This window comes from Phyllobates terribilis, unplaced genomic scaffold, assembly GCF_046119375.1.
Source record: "Phyllobates terribilis strain yellow unplaced genomic scaffold, ASM4611937v1 Scaffold_1__5_contigs__length_1240528914, whole genome shotgun sequence".
NCBI lineage: Eukaryota > Metazoa > Chordata > Amphibia > Anura > Dendrobatidae > Phyllobates > Phyllobates terribilis.
This window is the reverse complement of record NW_027362761.1, coordinates 1,223,305,078-1,223,317,281: the sequence shown is the minus strand read 5'-3', so window position 1 is coordinate 1,223,317,281 and position 12,204 is coordinate 1,223,305,078.

Below are 12,204 nucleotides of genomic sequence, written 5' to 3'. Positions count from 1 at the left end.
AGTCCTAAATTCGCACATTTTACGACTGCTTGCATTGGAAATGCTGCCTTTTAGGCTGGTGGAGACGGAATCCTTCCGCAATCTTATGGCGGTGGCCGTCCCTCGGTACTCGGTCCCCTACCGACAGTCTTTTGCCCGGTGTGCCATCCCCGCACTACACAAGCACGTGTCCCAAAGCATCTGCCGTGCCCTCAACAACGCAGTTACTGGGAGAGTCCACCTGACAATGAACACGTGGACAAGTGCTTGTGGCCAGGGATGGTACATCTCTCTGATGGCACACTGGGTAAACATAGTGGAAGCCGGGACCCAGTCTGACCTTGGGACGGAACACATCCTCCCCACACCCTATGTCAGTCAGAGTTGCCCACACAGTGGACAGCTCCTGCGCATCCTCCTCCTCCTCCTCATGTTCAGCTTCCATCTCAGATATCACCACATCAGTTACAAGCTGGAAGCATTGCAGTACTGCCTCCGCCAAGCGGCAACGGGCTGTGCTGAAACTCATAAGCTTAGGTGATAAACCTCACACTGCTTGTGAGTTGTGGACAGCTGTGAAAGACCAGGCAGATCTGTGGCTGAGACTGCTGAACCTACATCCCGGCATCGTCGTGTGTGACAATGGCCGTAACCTGGTGGCGGCTCTGAGGCGAGGTGAGATCACACACGTACCATGCCTGGCTCATGTGCTTAACCTCGTGGTTCAGTGGTTTCTTAAATCGTACCCCGAGTTGCCAGATCTGCTCGTGAAAGTACGCCACCTGTCAGCTCATTTTCACAAGCGGGCTACAGCTTCCGCCGCCCTTGCTGTGTTGCAGCAGCGTTTGGAGCTTCCGGCACACCGACTGGTGTTTGATGTCCCCACACGTTGGAACTCTACCCTCCACATGTTGAAAAGGATTTGTGAGCAGAAGAGAGCAGGTGTGGAGTACCAGCTGCAACAAGGCCGTCGATATTCAGGTCAGACTCCACACATAAGACCTCAGGAGTGGACCTGGATGTCTGACATATGTACCATCCTGACAAACTTTGAGGAGGCCACCAAGATGGTGAGTGGCGATGACGCCATCATTAGTGTCAGCATCCCACTTGTCCGTCTTTTGCAACGCTCTCTGCAGAGAATTAAAGAGGAGGCATTGCAGCCAGAGTATGATGAGATAGATCAAGAAGCCATAGCGGGCGATTACATACAGCCCAGCCTCATCTCATCCCAATGTGCATTGGGGGACACTGAGGAAGATGAGGAGGAAGAACAGGAGCTGCTATCATGCGTTGTAGACAGTAGTAACTGTACAAGTGTCTTACCGTCGGTTCAGCGTGGGTGGCCTGAGGACAGGGGGGAGGAGGAAGAGGAGGAGGAGAGCATGGTCAGTCGTCATCTTGGTGAGGACGTGGAAATCTTGCCCGTTACCAGTCTGGCACGCATGGCTGACTTTATGTTATGCTGCCTTAACCGTGACCCTCGCGTTGTCAAAATGTTGGGTGACTGTCATTACTGGTTGGTGACACTTGTAGACCCCCGCTACAAGGAGAAATTTCACTCTCTTATTCCTGAGGTGGAGAGGTCTACAAAAATGGGGCAGTACCAGAAGGCCCTTGCTGCAGAACTCTTAAAAAAATTCCCATCTGAACACGCTAGCAGCAGAGGTCACAGTTCGTTGCCCAACCAAGGCGTACAGGCGAGAGAGATGCAACTCCAATCCAGCAGAGGCAGGGGAACACTGTCAACGTTCTGGGACAGTTTTCTGACACCCGCCCAGCTTACAGGCCCTGAGGCGCGGGGTACTCTCACAAGGAGTGGAAAGTTTCAAAAGTTGGTGAGGGAGTACCTTGCCGATCGTATCAGCGTCCTCCGTGATACCTCTGTGCCTTTTAATTATTGGGTATCCAAGCTGGACACTTGGAATGAACTCGCTCTGTACGCCTTGGAGGTCTTGGCCTGCCCTGCAGCTAGCGTGTTATCGGAGCGTGTTTTTAGTGCCGCTGGGGGAATTATAACTGATAAGGGCACTAGCTTGCCAACTGACTATGCTGATAAGCTGACCCTTATCAAAATGAACAAGGGCTGGATTGGGCCAGACTTCTCATCACCACCAAATGACAGCAGAGTAACATAAAGTCAAATCCACTGTGTTATTTCGGGAGGTGTATTCACATGCACCGCTTAACACCCACACATGGGTATACGCTTCCTCGTTTCGGCTGTTTTATCTTCTTCTCATTATCCTCAGCCTCCACAACCACTATACCACCAGGGTGCCAGCATTGCAAGTTCCTACGTCCTTATTTTTGGCAGCTTTAGCTTGCAAGGCATAAGCAAACACTACGGGACACCCACTCCCCAATAATGGGACTTATGTTTGTAATATGCTGTACTGCATGGCTTTTGTAAGGGGCATTGCAAGTTGCTCCATCCTAATTTTTGGCAGCTTTTGCTTGGAAAGCATAAGCAAATACCATGGGACACCCACTCCCCAATAATGGGACTTATGTTTGTAATATGCTGTACTGCATGGCTCTTGTAAGGGGCATTGCAAGTTGCTCCATCCTAATTTTTGGCAGCTTTTGCTTGCAAGGCATAAGCAAACACTATGGGGCACCCACTCCCCAATAATGGGACTTATGTTTGTAATATGCTGTACTGCATGGCTCTTGTAAGGGGCATTGCAAGTTGCTCCGTCCTAATTTTTGGCAGCATTTGCTTGGAAAGCATAAGCAAATACCATGGGACACCCACTCCCCAATAATGGGACTTATGTTTGTAATATGATGTACTGCATGGCTCTTGTAAGGGGCATTGCAAGTTGCTCCGTCCTAATTTTTGGCAGCTTTTGCTTGGAAAGCATAAGCTAATGCCATGGGACACCCACTCCCAAATAATGGGACTTATGTTTGTAATATGCTGTACTGCATGGCTCTTGTAAGGGGCATTGCAAGTTGCTCCGTCCTAATATTTGGCAGCTTTTGCTTGCAAGGCATAAGCAAATACTATGGGACACCCACTCCCCAATAATGGGACATATGTTTGTAATATGCTGTACTGCATGGCTCTTGTAAGGGGCATTGCAAGTTGCTCCGTCCTAATTTTTGGCAGCTTTTGCTTGGAAAGCATTAACAAATACCATGGGACACCCACTCCCCAATAATGGGACTTATGTTTGTAATATGCTGTACTGCATGGCACTTGTAAGGGGCATTGCAAGTTGCTCCGTCCTAATTTTTGGCAGCTTTTACTGGGAAAGCATAAGCAAATACTATGGGACACCCACTCCCCAGTAATGGGACTTATGTTTGTAATATGCTGTACTGCAGGGCTCTTTTAAGGGGCATTGCAAGTTGCTCCGTCCTAATTTTTGGCAGCTTTTGCTTTGAAAGCATAAGCAAATACCATGGGACACCCACTCCCCAATAATGAGACTTATGTTTGTAATATGCTGTACTGCATGGCTCTTGTAAGGGGCATTGCAAGTTGCTCCGTCCTAATTTTTGGCAGCTTTTGCTTGCAAGGCATAGGAAAATACTATGGGACACACACTCCCCAATAATGGGACTTATGTTTGTAATATGCTGTACTGCATGGCTCTTGTAAGGGGCATTGCAAGTTGCTCCATCCTAATTTTTGACAGCTTTTGCTTGGAAAGCATAAGAAAATACCATGGGACACCCACTCCCCAATAATGGGACTTATGTTTGTAATATGCTGTACTGCATGGCTCTTGTAAGGGGCATTGCAAGTTGCTATGTCCTAATTTTTGGCAGCTTTTGCTTTGAAAGCATAAGCAAATACCATGGGACACCCACTTCCCAATAATGAGACTTATGTTTGTAATATGCTGTACTGCATGGCTCTTGTAAGGGGCGTTGCAAGTTGCTCTGTACTAATTTTTGGCAGCTTTTGCTTGCAAGGCATAAGCAAATACTATGGGACAACCAGTCCCCAGTAATGGGACTTATGTTTGTAATATGCTGTACTGCATGGCTCTTGTAAGGGGCATTGCAAGTTGCTTCGTCCTAATTTTTGGCAGCTTTTGCTTGCAAGGCATAAGCAAATACTATGGGACACACACTCCCCAATAATGGAACTTATGTTTGTAATATGCTGTACTTCGTGGCTCTTGTAAGGGGCATTGCAAGTTGCTCCGTCCTAATTTTTGGCAGCTTTTTCTTGGAAAGCATAAGCAAATACCATGGGACACCCACTCCCAAATAATGGGACTTATGTTTGTAAGATGCTGTACTGCATGGCTCTTGTAAGGGGCATTGCAAGTTGCTCCGTCCTAATTTTTGGCAGCTTTTGCTTGGAAAGCATAAGCAAATACCATGGGACACCCACTCCCCAATAATGGGACTGATGTTTGTAATACGCTGTACTGCATGGCTCTTGTAAGGGGCATTGCAAGTTGCTCCGTCCTAATTTTTGGCAGCTTTTGCTTGCAAGGCATAAGCAAATACTATGGGACACCCACTCCCCAATAATGGGACTTATGTTTGTAATATGCTGTACTGCATGGCTCTTGTATGGGACATTGCAAGTTGCTCCGTCCTAATTTTTGGCAGCTTTTGCTTGGAAAGCATAAGCAAATACCATGGGACACCCACTCCCCAATAATGGGACTCATGTTTGTAATATGCTGTACTGCATGTCTCTTGTAAGGGGCATTGCAAGTTGCTCCATCCTAATTTTTGGCAGCTTTTGCTTGCAAGGTATAAGCAAATACTATGGGACACCCACTCCATAATAATAGGACTTATGTTTGTAATATGCTGTACTGCATGGCTCTTGTAAGGGGCATTGCAAGTTGCTCTGTCCTAATTTTTGGCAGCTTTTGCTTGGAAAGCATAAGCAAATACTATGGGACACCCACTCCCCAGTAATGGGACTTATGTTTGTAATATGCTGTACTGCATGGCTCTTGTAAGGGGCATTGCAAGTTGCTCCGTCCTAATTTTTGGCAGCTTTTGCTTGCAAGGCATAAGCAAATACTATGGGACACCCACTCCCCAATAATGGGAATTATGTTTGTAATATTCTGTACTGCATGGCTCTTGTAAGGGGCATTGCAAGTTGCTCCTTACTAATTTTTGGCAGCTTTTTCTTGGAAAGCATAAGCAAATACCATGGGACACCCACTCCCCAAAAATGGGACTTATGTTTGTAGTATGCTGTACTGCATGGCTCTTGAAAGGGGCATTGCAAGTTGCTCCATCCTAATTTTTGGCAGCTTTTGCTGGGAAAGCATAAGCAAATACTAAGGGACACCCACTCCCCAATAATGGGACTTATGTTTGTAATATGCTGTACTGCATGGCTCTTGTAAGGGGCATTGCAAGTTGCTCCGTCCTAATTTTTGGCAGCTTTTGCTTGGAAAGAATAAGCAAATACCATGGGACACCCACTCCCCAATAATGGGACTTATGTTTGTAATATGCTGTACTGCATGGCTCTTGTAAGGGGCATTGCAAGTTGCTCCGTCCTAATTTTTGGCAGCTTTTGCTTGCAAGGCATAAGAAAATACTATGGGACACTCACTCCCCAATAATGGGACTTATGTTTGTAATATGCTGTACTGCATGGCTCTTGTAAGGGGCATTGCAAGTTGCTCCATCCTAATTTTTGGCAGCTTTTGCTTGCAAGGCATAAGTAAATACTATGGGACACCCACTCCCCAATAATGGGACTTATGTTTGTAATATGCTGTACTGCATGGCTCTTGTAAGGGGCATTGCAAGTTGCTCCTTTGTAATTTTTGGCACCTTTGGCTTGGAAAGCATAAGCAAATACTATGGGACACCCACTCCCCAATAATGGGACTTATGTTTGTAATATGCTGTACTGCATGGCTCTTTTAAGGGGCATTGCAAGTTGCTCCGTCCTAATTTTTGGCAGCTTTTGCTTGCTTGGCATCAACAAATACTATGAAAGACCCACTCCCCAATAATGGGACTTATGTTTGTAATATGCTGTACTGCATGTGACGCGCCCCCTGGGCCGTGTATACACCTGTGTGGGATACCCGATGCCGGGTCTCTGGGGTTTGTAGTCTCCGTGGTAGGGACCCGGTCCCGTGGCTCAGGCTGGTCAAACCAGTGGCAGTCTTTCTTAGGTTTTGAGGTTAATTGTCCGACTGCGCCACCCGTGAATTGCGGTCAGGGAGTACCACCGCTGCGAGGCAGACCGCTGAGGCTGGTGTTGTGTGCGCAGCATAGAATGGGATTACTCCCCTTGGGATGAGTATAGCCTCAGGGCAGTGAGTGTGGATGATGGAGGTGATGGTGCACGAGTGCAGTAGGAACGACTCAGAGTCTTTGCAGTGCAGTTCAGGGTCTTTACTGATGATTATAAGGTAGACCCTCCCGGGAGTACTGGCTAGCATAAGAGGCCTGGTCAGTCTGTGAGCAAGCAGGAGTACCCCTGGCCAGGTGGAGTTGTAGGCCTCCCTGTCTGTCTGCACTCTTCCTGGCTACCTTGCTGTAAGCGGATAGAAGTAGCCCACGTCCCTGAGTGTACCGTGTAGTGCTCACCCGTATGGCTGGTGACTTGGGGCCTTCTGTTAGCCTCCGCTCCATGACGGCAGTGCTGGTCCCTTGCTTGTGACTGAGCCTCCGGGCTTCTATGGCCAGAGGACCTGAAATCCCCTGACGGCTGGTTTCTGCTGCTGGATATATAAGTCCTCACAGCTTCGGACTCCTGTGTCCGGTTCCTATTGTCTTCTGCCAGGGCGAGCTCTGCTCAGCTTCCAGCCCCTTGTCTTTAACTCCTAGCTCCTACAGAGCTCCTTGCTGTTACTTTCCCTTGCTCTCACTCTGACTCTGACTGTTCTCTGACTCACTCAACCCCGCCCCAGATCCAGTTTATAAGGGCAGAATTCTCCGCTCCCAGGACTGGGGCAGGAGGATGATGCATGTTTAAGGGATCCTGACCAGGAAACTTCCCACTTGCTCTCCGACGTAATATCTCTATTACTGTGGTGACCAGACCCCTGGGGTGCCACACATGGCTCTTGTAAAGGGCATTGCAGTTCCTCATAATTTTTGGAAAGCCTTCCATTCACTGCTTAGGCCAACAGTGCACGGGAGACCCAGTTGCTATAAATGGAAAAAAAGGTTTAGTTAACGCCCTCTGACCTCCATGTCATTTCCAAGGGGCATTGGAGTGGCTCGAAATTTTTGGTAGGCATTGCACTCACTGTATGCCCTATAACTGTGTAGCCGAACCGCTCCTTTTGTTACAGAAACATATCCTACAAGACATATCTGGTTGACTGGCCTGATATTGATGTGAATGGTCCCTGTTCCTCCTGCTCTTTCTTCTTTGCCACTACCTCATCCATCATTTATCACCTGAAGCTTTGTTTTAACGGGAGTCATAGAACTTGGATAGTAGCAGGAAAACATCCAGCAATCCTCGGAGGAGGTAGGATATGCGCCAAAACGCTGACCACCTCAGGCCTAGCCGCTACTACATACATGCGCTTGCATTACAACAAAACAAAGCAGATGCTAACTTCTATCATCCTCATCATGCTCCTCACCTTGGCACTCTCAACTCCCCTGATGGAGAAGCCAGGGCCCACCGGAGGAGTCTGATAGTCCGGTGGGCTCGGCCAATGCTGCCCTAAAGCAGGCCAGGCTAAGAAAAGTGTGGGAAAGGTTATCGGGACAAATAGGGGTGGCTGGGGACTGAGTATGGACACCCGGCCACCCCCTGGAGGCTGGGGAGCAAGCGGGGACACCCAGCCACCAAGCGGCTGAGGACTGAGTATGGATACCAGGCCGCCGACACAGCCATGGCGTGGTGGCCAGATTCCACCTCCACATGCCTAAAAGGCCCAATTTAAAGTGCAAGCAAGCAAGCAGTATGGTATTGCAGCCTGGGGGTGGGTGGGTGGTAGGCTGCATACTTGCGCTTGCATTGCAAGGAATGGGAGAGGTACAATTGAACACTGCCCTGGGACAAGGACTTGAATGGGGATAGTTGCAAGTCTGCAATGACAGGTGCAAGGTGGGAGGCATCCTCGCATGTACCATGAACAGGGGTTTGGCATGCACACACTACAGCGGAATAGGCTCTCCTTCCCACTAAATGCACTGGGGAGGGCACAGGTAATGTTTTGGTATACGCACTTAATCTTATGTATAAGGCACACCAGGACAAATATGGGCGGCTGGGAACTGAGTATGGATACCTCGCTGCCGAAGCAGCCATGAGGTAGTGGCCAGCTTCGGCCTCCTCCAAACTAAAAGGCCCCATTTCAAGTGCAAGCTAGCAGTATGGAATTGCAGTCTGGGGGTGGGTGGGTGGCAGGCTGCACACTTACACTTGCATTAAAAGAAAACATAGCAGATGCTAACTTCTGTCATCATCATCATGCTCCTCACCTTGGCACTCTCAACTCCACCGATGTAGAAGTCAGGGCCCACCAGAGGAGTCTGGTTCTCTGGTGGGCTCGTCCAATGCTGCCTAAAGCAGGCCGGGCTAAGAAAAGTGTGTGGGGGGATGTTCCAAGGAGAAATAGGGGCGGCTGGGGACCTTTTATGGACACCCGCCTGCCCCCAGGCGGCTGGGGACCGTGTATGGACACCCGGCCGCTGGGCGGCTGGGGACCAAGTATGGACAACCGGCCGCCGGGCGGCTGGGGATTGAGTATGGATTCCAGGCCGCCAACACAGCCATGACGTGGTGGCTAGATTCCGCCTCCACATGCCTAAAAGGCCCAATTTCAAGTTCAAGCAAGCAGTATGCTATTGCAGCCTGGGGGTGGGTGGGTGGCAGGCTGCATACTTGACCTTGTATTGCAAGGAATGGGGGAGGTACAATTGAACACTGCCCTGGGACTAGAACTTGCATGATTATAGTTGCAAGTCTGCATCTTCTGATGCGGTAAGGATCACTTATGATGGGCACACTTTTAGACAGTGACCTGGGAGTCAGAGATGCTTCCAGGGGTCTTCCCGATGCTGTTCCCTTGTCTTTTCAGCACTTTATGCATGTGTCACACAGCATATGGCCAGATAAGGTTGTAAAATGTTAAAATGACTTTTTACGGTGAATGCATTTGTCATAGTTGAAAGCCATACAAAAGTGCAAAAACGCATAAAAAATGCTACTTGTGAACATAGCCAAAGGTGTGGAGGAGTATTTTTGTTTTTGATCATTTATTTTAACTTATACACAAGTCATTTCCCTGGAAAGGATGTTCCTTAACATATTTCACAGGAAAAAAGTTTCACTTTCGTTTTTGAACGTGTTATTGTGAGCCGGTTAAAGTGGCTTAATACCTCTGACCACGTTGTTGACAGCAGTGACCTGGGGGTCAGAAATGCTTCCTGGTGAGATCCCCATGCTGTCCCCATGTCATTTTAGCACTGTCACTATCGTTTTGGGCACTTGTTAGGCTTTTAAATGACTGCCCGGTGTGCCACCGCAAAAATGCTCGAGTCTCCCATAGACTAACATAGGGCTCGTTGCTCGGGTCGAGCACCCGAGTATCACGGCGAGCTCGGCCCGAGCTTCGAGCACCCAAGCATTTTAGTGCTCGCTCAACACTAATCAAAACCTGTCAGGAATTACGCCGTGCCGAGGGGAGCTGCTTCTACTGTGGCAGTAAGGAGCACCGGATCCGTTCCTGCCCGGAGAGGTCGGGAAACGCCTGTGTCTAGGATCGCTCAGAGAGGTCGCCCTAGACAAAAGTAAACCCTCTCCATCTCTGATGCTGTCGGTCTCTTTCATCTGCGGAGAGAACCGTTATTTCGAACTGGCTCAACTTGACTCTGGAGCTGCTGGAAATCTCATTTCTCAATCCCTGGTAGAAAAATACCGCATTCCCACCAAACCTCTGGCTGTACCCTTATCTGTCGCCGCCGTGGATGGGGGTCTCTTACCACATCCCATCCAACTCATCACCGAATCTCTAACTCTACAGGTGGGAATGCTGCACTCTGAGAGCATCTTCTTCCATGTTCTGCCTGGACTCTCTCACGCCCTCTTGCTAGGCCTACCTTGGCTCCAGAGACATGCACCCGTGCTTGATTGGCAGACCGGAGAAGTCCTTCGCTGGGGACAGGACTGCCATAAGACTTGTTTAGTTCCCGTTCATCCTGCTTGTCCTTCTCCTACCCCAGCCAATCTACCCGGCCTACTGGTTCCCTATTGGTCCTATGCGGATGTCTTTAATAAAAAAGAAGCAGAGACATTAAACCCTCATAGACCATACGACTGCCCAATCGACCTGATACCCGGTGCTACTCCTCCCCATGGGCGTATCTACCCTTTGTCCACTGCAGAAACCCGGTCCATGTCTGAATATATTGAGGAGAATCTGGCCCGGGGATTTATCCGGAAATCTACCTCTCCGGCGGGAGCAGGCTTCTTCTTCGTCAAAAAGAAGGACGGCTCACTCCGTCCCTGTATACACTATAGAGGCCTTAACCAGATCACAGTGAAAAATAAATACCCCCTTCTGCTAATTCCTGAATTATTTGACCGTTTGAGGGGGGCTAGAATCTTCACCAAGCTGGACCTCCATGGGGCGTATAACCTGGTCCGTATCCATCAGGGGGATGAGTGGAAGACGGCATTCAACACCCGGAACGGCCACTATGAGTACCTTGTAATGCCCTTCGGTCTCTGTAACGCTCCCGCCGTCTTTCAAGAGTTGGTCAACGACATCTTCCGTGACCTTCTCTACTCCTGCGTGGTGGTGTACCTGGACGACATCTTGGTCTTCTCTCTGGATCTTCCCACTCACCGGAGGGACGTTCGTCAGGTCCTGCTCAGGCTCAGGCAGAACCACCTCTACGCTAAATATGAGAAGTGCCTCTTTGAGCAAACCTCACTTCCGTTTCTGGGCTACATAATCTCTCAGACCGGCCTACGAATGGATCCTGAGAAACTGTCTGCCATCCAGAAGTGGCCCCGACCAGAGGGGTTGAAGGCTATTCAGCAGTTCCTGGGCTTTGCCAACTACCACCGCCTCTTCATACCGCACTTCTCTTCCCGGACTGCCCCAATCTCTGCGCTCACCAGTAAAGGCGCTAATCCCAGAGAATGGCCTCCCGAAGCAGAGGAAGCCTTTCTTTCCTTAAAACAGGCTTTCTCCTCCGCCCCGGTGCTGCATCGTCCGGACGGTAACAAACAGTTCTTCCTAGATGCTGACGCCTCCTCCTCCTCCTCCGGAGCGGTACTTACCCAAAAGTCGTCTTCTGGAAGAATGGTAACTTGCGGCTTCTTCTCCAAACTCTTCTCCTCTTCTGAGCGCAATAATTCTATAGGAGACCGAGAGTTATTGGCCATTAAGCTGGCACAGGAGGAGTGGCGTTACCGGCTCGAGGGGGCTCTTCACCCGGTAATAATTTACACGGACCAAAAGAACTTGGCTTACCTCCAGAGCGCCCAGAGACTTAACCCGCGCCAAGCCCGGTGGTCCTTGTTTTTTGCCCGCTTTGATTTCGTTCTTCATTTTCGCCCGGCAGACAAAAACATCAAAGCTGACGCCTTGTCCCGATCCTTTCTGGTCTCTGATCTAGAGGAGGAACCTAAGCACATCATTGATCCCGCCAGAGTAATGCAGGTGGCCCCCGTGAATCTAAATCGTCTTCCTCCCGGTAAGACGTTTGTAACAGTACCTGATCGGGAGAAGGTCTTACACTGGGGTCACTCGTCTAAGCTAGCTGGCCACGCTGGTCAGAAAAAGACCCTCCAGCTTATTACATGGCATTACTGGTGGCCTACCCTGCACAAGGACATAATAGACTTTGTTTCAGCCTGTGTGTCCTGCGCCCGCAACAAGGTTCCGAGACACCTGCCAGCCGGTCGCCTCCTTCCTCTGCCAGTACCTGCTGCCCCATGGCAGCATATAGCTATGGACTTTATTACGGATCTCCCTGTCTCTGCCGGTTGTACGGTCATTTGGGTGGTCGCTGACCACTTTTCCAAGATAGCCCACTTCATTCCCCTGCGGGGTCTCCCGTCTGCACCTGAGTTAGCTAAAGACTTCATCCATCATGTTTTCCGTCTTCATGGTCTTCCTCTCCACATTGTATCCGACCGAGGGGTCCAATTCACCTCTCGCTTTTGGTGAGCCATGTGTAAATTGCTGGGGGTCACCTTGGACTTTTCTTCTGCCTATCACCCACAGTACAATGGCCAAGTAGAGCGGATCAACCAAATTTTAACCAGTTTCCTCCGGCACTTTATTAATGCTC